The sequence below is a fragment of the Rhineura floridana genome, chromosome 1 (genome assembly GCF_030035675.1).
Source record: "Rhineura floridana isolate rRhiFlo1 chromosome 1, rRhiFlo1.hap2, whole genome shotgun sequence".
NCBI classification, from domain to species: domain Eukaryota; kingdom Metazoa; phylum Chordata; class Lepidosauria; order Squamata; family Rhineuridae; genus Rhineura; species Rhineura floridana.
The window spans coordinates 281,955,591-281,968,114 of record NC_084480.1 but is presented as its reverse complement, the minus strand read 5'-3'; the positions used below and the strand labels follow the sequence as shown (position 1 = coordinate 281,968,114).

At 43.3% G+C, this 12,524-nt stretch overlaps 1 protein-coding gene and 1 long non-coding RNA gene across 11 annotated transcripts in view; one reads left to right on the top strand and one right to left on the bottom strand.

Moving 5' to 3' along the window:
• LOC133373316 (uncharacterized) overlaps nucleotides 1–6,750 on the bottom strand; it is a 50,347-nt gene extending 43,597 nt beyond the window's left edge. For all 5 annotated transcript variants that reach the window (XR_009759652.1, XR_009759651.1, XR_009759653.1 and 2 more), the window contains exon 1: nucleotides 6,607–6,750. This is a non-coding gene — a long non-coding RNA (uncharacterized LOC133373316). The remainder of the gene's footprint in view (nucleotides 1–6,606) is intronic.
• RUNX1T1 (RUNX1 partner transcriptional co-repressor 1) overlaps nucleotides 1–12,524 on the top strand; it is a 228,537-nt gene that overhangs the window by 42,249 nt on the left and 173,764 nt on the right. The window lies entirely within an intron of this gene.

Below are 12,524 nucleotides of genomic sequence, written 5' to 3'. Positions count from 1 at the left end.
TGTTGTATGAGTTTTAAAGCAGAAATTGCCCCTATACTTTCATTGGGTTTAGTGTGCATTCTTAGATTCCTTTTCCTTAAGCCTTGGTTGCTTACTTCCTCTGTTACTAAAAGTTATTTTTCTTGTATGACTGCTTCAAAAATTACTGTGTAAACCGTGTATCCGTAAGAGATGTGTAAGGATATTTTGGGATGTTTAGACACAGACAGTAGCATAGTAGCAAATTCAGAAGTGTACGGTCCCTTCATGATAGTTATAGCCACCCCCCTTTTTTGCTGTGGGGTTAAGAATGAGATCCTTATTAACGCATTCTCCCACAACAACAGACATCCCTAGGAGTCAAAAAGCATGAAAGGGGAGAGTGTTAGCTACTGAAAAGAATCTTCTCTGTAGCTGACCCTCCTCCTTTCACTCCTCTCAGTGGCTAACACTCCCCATTCATGCTGATTGACTTGTGGGATGCTGGAGATATAAGGAACCTGCTGTCAAAAAAGTAAGGGGTCTAAGATCCCCCGACACCCCTGGATACAGAATTGTCACTAACTCACCTATATCCATAATTTTTTTTTTTTGCTCATGTGAGATCTGTTTGTAGTGTACTGTTATTGTGTTAGCTGAAGATGTGGATTACATTAATGACTCCCCAAAATGGATGACAAAAAGAAATACTCACATGGTCATTTTGGATGTTAAAAGAAAAATAATATGATTAGACTACTTCATTCAATTAATGACTACTTCATTCATGCATACAATTAATTCAATCCTAACAAAGTTAAACACTTTTTTGAATGTCATATATTTCCATAGGAGAGATGTATAGGTACATACGTGTTTGAGTCCCACACTGAAATCAGTGGGATTTAAAAATACAACTTCGGCAAGATTGTGCTTTGGTCCACACCCCCACTCACCCCAACTACATAGAAAAACATGCCCTATACACTCTTATTCTATTCCTCACTTAGGGAATAGGCCCATGTAGGAAATATAATGTGGGAAAGCAACAAAGAACCTAGGGGTACAGAAGAATAAAATGTATTAAATGGCACACTTTTTTTTTTAAAAAAAATTATTTAACAAAAATTTTATACTGCTTGATTGTAGCAAAACCTCTAAACAGTTTACAAGAAGCATTAAACAGTCAATAAGACAGTTAAAAACAAGCAATTTAAAACATTTAAAAGAAAATTAAAACAGCAGTAACCTAAAAAGAGATTGAAACACATCAACATCTGTGTGTCTGGATAGGCTTGCCTAAACAGAAATGTTTTAAGAAAGCACCAAGGAGAATACAGCAAAGGCTGCTGCCTAATGTCAATAGGCAGGGAGTTCCAAAGTGTAGGTGCTGTCACACTAAAATAATGTCTTACAAAGTGTAGAACAAGTATTCTGTGGCACCTGTAACAGTGCCAGTTCTGCAGATCAAAGCTGTCAAGTGGGCACACATGGGATAAGGCAATCCCTCAAGTAAACTGGTCTCAAGCTGTTAAGGGCTTTATATACCAGTAGTAACATCTTGAACCTGTCCTGGGAACAAACTGGGAACTAGTGCAGTTTTCTAAGCAGAAGTGTTATATGCTGACAGGTTCCCACTCCTGTCAGCAACCATACTGTAGCATTCTGCACCAGCTGCAGTTTCTGGGTCAAGAGCAAGGGAAACTTCACATGGAGAGTGTTGCAGTAATCCAGTCTTGAAGTCCCTGATACCTGCACTTCTGGGACGAGTGACTTGAAGATGGATCACTGCAATATTTTTGTGGACTATAGCCCACTTGGTCAGTTGCATGGTGTTACACTCAATTGGTAGGGGTCTGCTTGTATATATTATTCTGTCTATCTACCTGCATCCACACACATGTGCACACATAGAGTAGAGGGGGAAAAACACTGTAAACAGTGGGACAAAATATGATGAAATGCAACTGGTATTAGCAGGCCTATTACATTTCTGTGCAGTGTCTAAGCGCAGAATCTAGTGATTCTACTATGTTAATTTAAAGCACAATCCTAAACAGTCTCCTCAGATGTAAGTCCCATTGGCTTCAGTGGGGCTTACTCCCAGGTAATTGGGTAAAAGATTGTAGCCTTGGTGCCTAAAGAAGGTAAATTACATTTTGCAATGAAAAAGATACTCCCAACCCTTATAGTCCAAATTATATAGGCTGGTTGTAGGAGAATATTTCTGTCTTCCAAGACACTTTGCTGCTCACCTCAAAATCATTATATTTCAACAAAAACGCTTCAGAGGAACTCTCTATACCAGGGGTAGGAAACTCGATCCAACAGTCAGGCCAGATCCTTATCTTCTCTGTGGGTCAGCTTTGTCAGGTGGGTGCGATTGCCAACTTGTCAGACACCTAGCATCATAATGGCATCAGATTCAAAGGAGATCGATACAGAAATCTTCTTTGAAGACATGTTTTCAGCTGATCATGGGTAATCAGTTGCTAGTTATAGGAAGCTGCTTTGCTGTACAAAGGGAAAAATACTCCTGAAAACGGTGCATTTTTCCCTCTACAGAGAAAGCAGTTGGTATTCAAAGTGCTGGAGGAAGGAATGAGACTGTGCCTACTGGCTCCACCCCCTGATATCATCTACCCCTGTCCCCTGAGGTCTGTGTTCTCCACAATGTTAGTAAAGGGGGATCTACATGGGTACAAGTCATACACAGGCTCCTATTTATAGGTGTGGAAAACACATTGGCAGGGCCAGCCAGTGGACCCAGACCCTCTTTCACATGTAAAATAAATACATGGAGGGAAACATATAAATAGGGCTTGTATCTGCGATCTCTTGATTCACAAGTTATGTTTCTTCACCAAATTTGGGATTCAAATGTAATGCCAAAACATAGTTCAGTGTTACTCAACTGAACCTTGGGCTTATGCATTCCCACCTCCTTTTTTCTCTGCCTTCACTGAATTCTGTTGATTTGCTTGACCTTACAACTAAACTGGGGGGAAACCCCAGTGCAAACCAGTTTTTCTAGTTCAGATGAAGTGTTAGACATACCTTCCTCAGTCTGGTGTCATCCAGATGTTTTGGACTCCAAATCCCATCAGTCCCAATCAGTATGGCCAGTGATCAGGCTTGATATGAGTTGTGGCCCAAAATACCTGGAGGACCCCAGGTTAAGGAAGGCTATGGCAGACCATGGATTAACAAGAAGCAGTAGTCCTGGAAGGGATTGGAGTGTGAAAGGGGGAGGAGGAAGAAGGGAGCATATAGGTTCCAGGCTTGTTCATGTAATTGCAAACCATGGTTTGGTAGGTGCACTATTCGTTTCTTTCAAGTACATCTCACTGTTGCTTCAGGGACCTCAGAGCTTGGACAGCCTTGTGTTAAGTATTGAGCAGTCTTTTCTATTTTAGAAGTTAAGCCATACTCTAAAAGCTTTTTATATATATATTTGTCTGATTAACAGCTACAGGAATGTACAGAAAATTAAGAGTTCTGTGCACAATTGAGTTCTGGCACACAAAGAAAACATTTTGTCTGTGTAAGTCTGGTTGATTTGGAACAATAAGAGAGGTGACTGTTCTGTTCAGCTTCCTGTTTGACCTATAAGAAAATGCTGGGCAGGACTCCAGATTTAGAAGAACAAACAAAATAGCATAAAGAGTATAGAAAAAGTAAGAAAAATTGAGGAGGAAGAAAAGAATTCAGTTTCGAGAGCAATGATATTTAAAAGGGAAAGAGTTAATAAAAACTGGAATGGTTTTCAGATATCTGCTATTCTGGAATAACAAATCTTGAATTTAGTTTGATCTCTTAATTGCTTTAGAGTTTACAGTAAGTTAAAAGAGGATCAACAATTTCTTTAAATATCTCTCTTTACAGCAGGGGTTACTAATCTTTTTGGACCAGAGGACACATTACAAATTTTGAGAGAATGCTGGGGACACTAGGAACAAAATGGCTGCTATGGGGAACATAGCATAACACAAAATAGAGAGTTGTCATGGCAAAGCTTCATAATTGTATTTACTAGAAAAGACTTGACCTGTTAAATTTCTGCTTGTCATATAGCTGTTAAATGCAAAAGATGGAACTCTCTCTGTAGTTTGGAACAGATAGCTACCCAAGCTCGGAGAAGGTCTTTTCCAGCTGACAGAAAGGGGAGGGGAGGGGAGAGATACAGCAGATGGAAGATTAGAGGCACAGAGTGTGGGTTTTAGCTGAAACAAGGGTGCTATCTAAAGGAGTGGCTGCCTTGAAGGAATGCTGGTTTGCCTCTTCTCATGTTCTGCTTGTATATTTGTAAACAAAGCAAATATGACAAAGACACCATAAATCTCCAGTGCTCTCCTGTCCACAGGAAACTAAACCCAGTAGCATCGTCTCTGGAACATCACACCACTTGGGGAAGTGGGGTGCTTATAACAATAGATACTGAAGACAATAGAATCTGTCTTTAGAACATTTGTAACTATTGTTACCAATAAATAAGAAAATAAGTGGGGGCTGGGGGCTGTAACTTTTAAAACAAGTATATTAATTCAGCCTAAAATGTCTCTTTTGACACAGATTTGTGAGTGAGAGAGAGCATTTTCTGTTTGGTAATATACTAAGGGTCTGATAACATTAATGGGCTTTGCCTCACACAGAGTTCTGAGTATATTGTACCACTGCTCACTGATCCCAGGTCAGTGTGATGCGTGAAATCAATTTATTTGAATCTCTTTGCCTCTATAGGAATTTGGCAGCATGCCAGTTGTTTTCATTTAATGTTCTTTGTGTTGAACACGGACGAGCAAGCTTGCTTTTGTGCTCTTCCTTCTCTCTTGTCTTTCAGCCCATGTTCCATTCTGCAGATTCTTGTTACTTAGCTTTTTATTTTTATTTTATTCTAATTTTGCTTCAGATGGCATTTTAAACAGTGGGAAATTAGGTCAATTGTAATGCTGTCCCTGTGTTCATTTCAGCATTGCTTTGCCACTCATACACTGTGTATCAAAAAATTCAAAAGTTGTAAGTATTTTTTAAAAAATCTTGAGCAGGAGAGGGTGGTAGAACAAAGGATGGAAAACTAAAATACGTTCATAGCAGACTTCCTATTGTTTTTCTAGTAACAATCATGCTTGCAATATGAGAATGTTAGTTTTGCAGTGCTCTAACAGAGGCAGGTGCTTTGCAAAACGCATTATAACATCTATTGGTCTTAATGCATTGTTTATACTTTTAGTGTTAGGTATTTCATTAGATATGTAATGTATAACCTATCCCAAGTTGTTTCAGGGTTGCAGAATCTCTACCAAAGAACAATGATACTTCTCCCTCTTTTTTCTTTTTAAACAAGCGATTACAAGGCTGCTTACACAGTGTAAATAATTTTACTTAAACATAGGAAAGCACACTAGTTGAAATATTAGTTATTACCACAAGAGATTTGGTTGAGGGGAGGAAGGGTGTGTGTGTGTGTGTGAGTGTGAGTGTGTGAGAGTGTGTGTGAGAGAGAGAGAGTGAGAGAGAGAGAGAGCAAATAAATATAGACGATTATGTTGATGCTCCAGGCAGTTCTTGAGGAAGTTGATATGCAGAACTATGGAGCCACACCACAGGGGTCAGGCTTGTACCATCAGACCCTGTTTCCTTGTCTAATTACCTGAAGAGCAAAACATCCAATCTGAAAGTGTGTGAAAGTCCAGTATCTCTAGCTGCAGTTTGCTACTCTGACATCCTGCAAAGCCAACCTTGTCTGTCCACAAACGTCAGGACCGGTTCCTGACAGTCAGCTATCTCTGCTGGACCTGGGTTCCTTTCATTCAGGAGGTATTGTGTGTGAGAGGGTTTGGTCAGGAATGTGAGGTTCCTGCCGGTGCTATTCTCCCAGCCGATACAACACTGGCAGAAAGGCTTAATTTTTTCCCCTTTCAAAAAAAGAAAAAAGTTGTTTTTTTAGAAATTTCCCTTTATAATTCTGGCATTAGCATATTGTTGGCTTGCATAACAGCAGCAGCATGTTAACTGGCTTGCTTCTGGGTATGAAATTTCCCTTTTTGGTTTAGTTGAATTTGTGTTGATCTGTCTGTTAATTCTGTACTAAACATAATTTGATGGCAGTGGGTAAAATAAAAGTTAAAATCCTTATCTATAAACTGAATGGCTTGCGTTAGAGTACACTTCTGAGGTTCTTCTTGGGTTCAGGGTAGGAAGGAAGGTTTTCTTTTGAACGAGGGGGCTGGGAAGCCTTCTCAATAGCTAACTAACTGAAATATAAATAAGCGTATATATAGCAAGTAGTGTATTAGATTTGAACCATAAGATTATAAAGTTGTAAGAAAACAGCTATAAACACCTGTTCACCTTTTTAGTAAGTATGATGTGTGAACTTTATTAAGACTAAGGGTGCTTCCAGACTGGTGTTAGTTGTGGGATTGGTTATCTTTGTGCATGCAGTTTTTTTGCAGTGTCCACATCATTGTCATCAAAATCACAGCCCATATTTTTTACCTAATTTAATCCAGATTTACGTCTTCTGGAAAAACCAGTAAGTTAAAAAAAAACACTTGTTGCCAATGTCCTATATTTGCTATATCTCAGTGACCCATTTACTGTATTAAGCTCCCATCTGGAAGCACTCTAAGGTAGAGACACACTTACCATTGTGCCAGTTCCAGTGCATCTCCACCTCTGCTTTCTGAAAACAGGAACACACGACGCTAGTCAAATCCCCTTCCTCTTTACTCTAAAACTCTGGTCAGATCAGCTCCAATGAGTTCTTTTCAAAAAAATTTCAGCATTAGAAAGATTTCACAACAGATTGTTAGATCAACCTGTTTGCTTTCCAGGTGTGGCCAATGGAAATGCTTTGCTGTACGCTCGGGCAGAGACAGTGATTGGCCCAACACTTCGCTTGTGGGCGGTTCTGCAATGCCTGAAGTCAGCAGTGGGGAAGGGAGGTCTGTCCAGCTGAGTGTAGAGTCGCTTCAAAAAGCAGCCAGAAAAACCATTCTGGCTACTTTTGAAGCAACTAGTGTGCTCACAGCCTAAAATAGCTGTCCAATCTTTGGTGATGGGTTTGCTCAAGAAAATGTCAAGAAGTTTAGCAGCAAGAGAGGGAGATAGATGCAGGAGAATTCTTTAGGATTCTTATCAGAAATGGGGGGGGGAAGAAGATAGGAATTAGGATGGAAGACAGGGTGGAAAAGATGATAGGAGTTGGGATGGAGAAAGTTTGTCATAGTTTTAGGTCTACCAGCAGCTGAGGAAGAGAATCAGAGAAAGTTGTTTTTGATGGGACTTCCGGTTGGTTGTTGATGGCGGCAGACACACGTTCTTTGTCTCCCCTCGATCAAACATTAACAATAGTTCCTTCGTGGCCGCATTTTTGTCTTATCTATTTTATTTTAGCTTATTTTATTTCGCCTACTTCACCCCCAGAGGAGGAGGAGGACAGACTGTCATCTTTCTTGCCAGTGCTTGGGATTATCTCTCCACCTGCTTCTCTGACTCAGCGGCCTTGATATCCCAGCCTGAGAGTGCTTACTGATAAGGTCTACGGACTGTAAGTCTGAAGCTTATCTCTCCCCCTGACTGGACGGCTACCAATCATCTTTAAAACAGACTGCTTACCTCTTGCAGAAAAGATTAATTAACATCCAAAATGGTCCTGACAAGGAAGGCCAGGAAAGAACAGGGAGTTTCCTCACCGTTTGCGACCCTGCCCTGTATAGGCAGAACACTTAAAGGGAAAGGGGGGTCAGCTCCAGCTTATCCGCTTCATCTCCACCTAACATCAGATGAGCATTTAGAGACTGAAGGGGGCCAACTAAAAATAACACACTTTTTTCCCCAATTACCTACGAAAGCAGGCATAGGAGGCCCCCGTACAGACCCCCCCTCTGAATGGTCTTTCTCCATCAACGATAATATACAATGGAATATGGGGGAATCCCTGGCCTTAAGCCTGGCAGCCGAGATAGCACAGGCAGAGGTCCATGCAGCCGCAGAGTCAATGCAATCACCGGTGGGGTTTTTTAAAATCCCCTCAGTGGACAAGCTACAGACTGTTATGAAGGCACAGCCAGAGGCCAGCCCACCTACTGTACTCCCCAAGGTCTCTCCTTTAGCTACACGGCATTCTGCCACTGACCTCATGGCGCAGGACCCTCAGCTGGATAAGGGCGAGGATATAACTAATCAGCCCAGTACTCCTCTGGAGTTTCATAGTCCACCAACACAACTTGCCCCCCATGCTGAAGTGCCATTACTGTCGGGCTGACTGCTTACAATGGCAACTGAGCTGGAACGTGTAAAAAACTTCCTGTCTGAAAGCAATCATTTACTAATAATGCTAGTCAAACTCCAGCAGAAGCCTGCCGACCCGCCATATCCAGCTGTGATGACTCAGACGCCGAAGCCAATTACTCCATCTTTTGCTATAGAGATCAAGCCGACCATCCCAAGAGCTAGACCTCGCTGTGGGACGAAGAAAAGATCTGACAACAACAAAAAGAGTAAAAATCTCAAAAACCTGAAGCCAACTGGCTGTAAAAAAAAAAAAGAACTTAAAAAAATTATTCGATCTTCTGGACAAGGACGCTGCAGGGGGCAAGGAGAAAAGGGAGTCACGATCCCCCCAGAACTTGGGGGGGAGTTGCCTCCCGCCGCAGAGGGACCCAACCCCCAATTACCGCCCGGCTGCTCTCTCCCTGATACCGGCACCTGACTATACTGAAAGCACCCTGGATCTTTACGCCCTCAAGCAAGATCCGTGGCAGGAGGTCCTATGGAAGGATACTGTTAACCAGAATTCAGGGGCAGGCAGTAACAATCCAAGGTGGAACCTAATCCTGAATCACTGCAAATTAGTTCTTGTTAATTACCCCAAACCCAAGGGGATAGTGGCGCAAAATCTTCGCAAGCTCCATCTAGTGAAGACTCTAAAGGATATTCTCCCGCTACAGTTCACTTTTCAGGACATTGACTCAGTGGAGTATTTGTACCACAACGGCATCAAAGCGCGGGCAGTGGTCACTTTTTCTTCATCTTTACCAGCGACTCAAATTCTGGCCGCAAAAGGAAAACTGGCCAACCTGGGCATAACACCTGTGAGGCTTTTTGAAAACAGGGCCAAGCCGGAGGCCCTACTTCCTAATGCTCTTCCCCGTTCTAATGGCCTTCCAAGGTCAAACCAAGGCTGGCTTATTGATTTGGACATACTGGTGGAGCACTCTCGAAGCGGTAAACTATCACCCCATAAAGAGAAGGTGACTCCCTCATCCCCAAACAGACCCTATCCTGATGACGGGCCTAATGATCTCTTTGATGCGGAGGAGCAGGCGCTTTTAAACTCCTTTGAAGCCCTCGCCCCAAGAGATCGCGATGAAATTTTGCGCAGATTGGCCCAGTTAACTGGGCGGTTGTCAAAGATCCACAGTCACTGCTTGGAATCTCAACCAAGGAAGCAAGGTGTCAAGGGAGAGCAAGCGGTGATAGCATTTAAGGAGAGAGACGCGTCCTCACCATACGAGAATCCAGGGATGACACTACAGTACTGAGGCACCGTGTTTTGCCCATAACGAAGTCCTTGTATGACCATGGGGCAACCGTGGGTATGCACTGTAACATCCCCCTTAGCTTGCCATCTAACACGAGCCCACTAGCTGTACCCTATCCGGTTCCTCCAGTTAGCTCAACAGCTTCTATAGGACCCTCCTCTACCTTTACACCGTTGGTGGTAGAGGCAAAGATCCACAGCACGCCGAGCCCGTCTGTGGTCCAGGAGGCAAATGAGGTGGCAGGAAACCCCACCACCCTCGGCCGAGCACAACCCCTATCGAGAAATAACCATTCTACCCTGCCCCAAATTTCTACGTATCCGGCAAATGGATGCATCTACTTCTCAGAAGAACTGGATGCCATTAGCGCCGACTGACAACTTTCGTTCCTGTCTTGGAACATTATGGGCTGGAACAACAAACCCCCAGATGCAGACCTGGATTATTTTCTTCACGACTTCATGTTTACAAGAGACATGGCTGACCCAAGGCAATCCTTTGTGTATCCACGGTTTTAGAACCTTCTCCTCCCCAGCTACCAGGACTAACACCAAAGGCCGTGGCAGCGGGGGCCCCAGTATTTCCGTCTCTGTTGACTTTCTGGTCGAGATTTACCCAATTGAGCTAACAGGCACCCAATACCTCATGGCAGTGAGACTAGAGGGGCCCTATACTGGGTCACTTATTATTCTTAATGTCTATCTCCCACGAGTCTAGCTAAGTCTATGAGCCCCGGTAATGTTTGGGACCTTCTTGCCGACGCTTTATCAGTTAGAACAAAAATTCCCCCATGCCAACCTGATCCTGTGTGGCGACTTTAACGCCAGACTAGGGAGCGCCACGTTGGAGCCCGGGGCCTCTACAAATCATGGCCCCAGTCCCCACCCGGCATGGAGTGACAGAGTCTCCCTTGATCTAATAACCAATAAGCAAGGCTACAGGCTATTAGACCTTTCACTCTTGTACAATCTTGAATGTCTGCACGGCTCCCCCGTAGATGCATCCAAAGGGGCGTATACACACTTAACCAGTGTTAGTGTTATAGATTATATCTTTATAGACAAGGCGCTTTACCCGCAAGTCTCAATTTTTGATTTGATAAACAGGGCTGACAGTGATCATTTCCCCCTTTTAATGCTTTTAAAGCTCCAGCACCCCGTTCCCTCTGTTGTTCACACAAATTTAGAGGGAACGCTAGTATCAGAACGGAGAGTCCGTTGGTCCACTTCTGTGTAGTCCTCCATCTCTAGCCTTCTGACTTCTAATCTCCCTCTCTCCATTAATAGTGCTTTGGCAGACCCAGCACTAGATGCACTGGAGCTGTACTAGTCTATCGCATCCTTTTTCAGACCCATGCTGACCCAGAGTAGACAAGCTGTGGCTCTGTGGCGTTCAAGACCCACTTGGTTTGATCTCGAATGCAAAAGCTTCAGGAAACAGCTTGCAAATTGCGCACGACACGCGATCAGAGACCCTGATAACTTCGCGCGAGCTCATCTAGTGGCACTGCACGCTTCTTATAAGCTTTTGCTAAAAAAGAAAAAAGCACAGTACGCTAGATCTCAATGGCAGCAACTAGCACAGGCAGCCATAGGGAAAAACGAGCACTTGTTCTGGGAAATAGTGGCCAGGGGGATGCGAACGTCAAGACCCCTCAGTCCTAATTTGATCTCGGCTGATCTTTGGCATGCCCATTTTACCAAACTTTATGCGCCCCCAAATGAAACCACTATAATTCCCTGCTGCTCTTTGGAGCCCTTTTTACCTGCCTGGCCTCCAGTAACTGTAGAGCGGGTTAAAATACTTATATCCACTCTGCGGGACGGCAAGGCACCTGGGGAAGATATGCTGCCTCCCGAACTTTTTAAAAAACTTTCCTGCTTGGTGGGCCCCCATTCTAGCCCGGCTGTTCACACAATTGAACAACACTGGCATTTTCCCAGAGGGCTGGAAACAGAGTGTCGTTGTCCCTATGTACAAGAAAGGGAACAGGCAGGACCCGAATAACTACCGCCCTATCAGTCTCCTTGACATCGCCGCCAAACTGTATGCTAAATTTCTCCTAGTGAAATTGGAAGAGTGGGAGACAGCCAATAATGTCATCTTTCCTTAACAAGCGAGTTTCCTCAAAGGACAAAGCACGATTGACCATTGCCTAACTCTTTACACTATTGCAAGGCAATGTGTGCTAGGCCCCACGAAACACCTCTACGCTGCATTTATAGATTTGGCAATGGCATTTGATTCCATCGACAGATCAATGCTGTGGTCTAAGTTAGTTAGCACAAACATCAACAAACGACTTCTATTCCTTATTAGGGAATTGTACACAGATAATAAAGCAGGAGTGAGGATGGGGTACTCGGGTTCACTTTCAGATCCTGTCGCCTCAAATAGGGGAGTAAAACAGGGATGCTTGTTAGCCCCTTTACTTTTTAATTTTTATCTTAATGATATAGTCACTGAGCTGACGGGGCCAGAATTTCTCCCCCCAGCAGTTGGGAACAGGAAGGTTTCGGTCCTCCTGTATGCAGATGACATGATCCTGCTTTCTATTACACGCATGGGGTTAAAGAGACTACTTTCAAAATGCAGTGCCTTTTGCTTAAAGGAAAAATTACAGATAAACCATGCCAAAACTAAAGTCATGGTTTTCGGTAAAAGGCACAGAAATTTTCCTTAGTCTATGGATGGCCAACGAATCGAGCAATGCCGCTCCTTTAAATACCTAGGCATAATTTTCCAGGATAATCTTGCATGGAAAAAACATATTGACCACACCAAAGTTACTGCTCTTAGAACATGCGGTGCCATCCTGAGCTTTTACAGGTCCACAGGTGGTAATCTCATCCCCCCAGCACTGAAAATTTATAACAGCAAAGTTTTACCGCAGATCTTGTACAGCGCCCCGGTTTGGGGCCTGGAGGGTCCCCTTCTATGCAGTCTTGAGGTGGTCCAGAACAGCTTTTTAAAAAAACTTTTGTGTTTGGCCATAGGCACGCCGGCGGCATTGTTGCG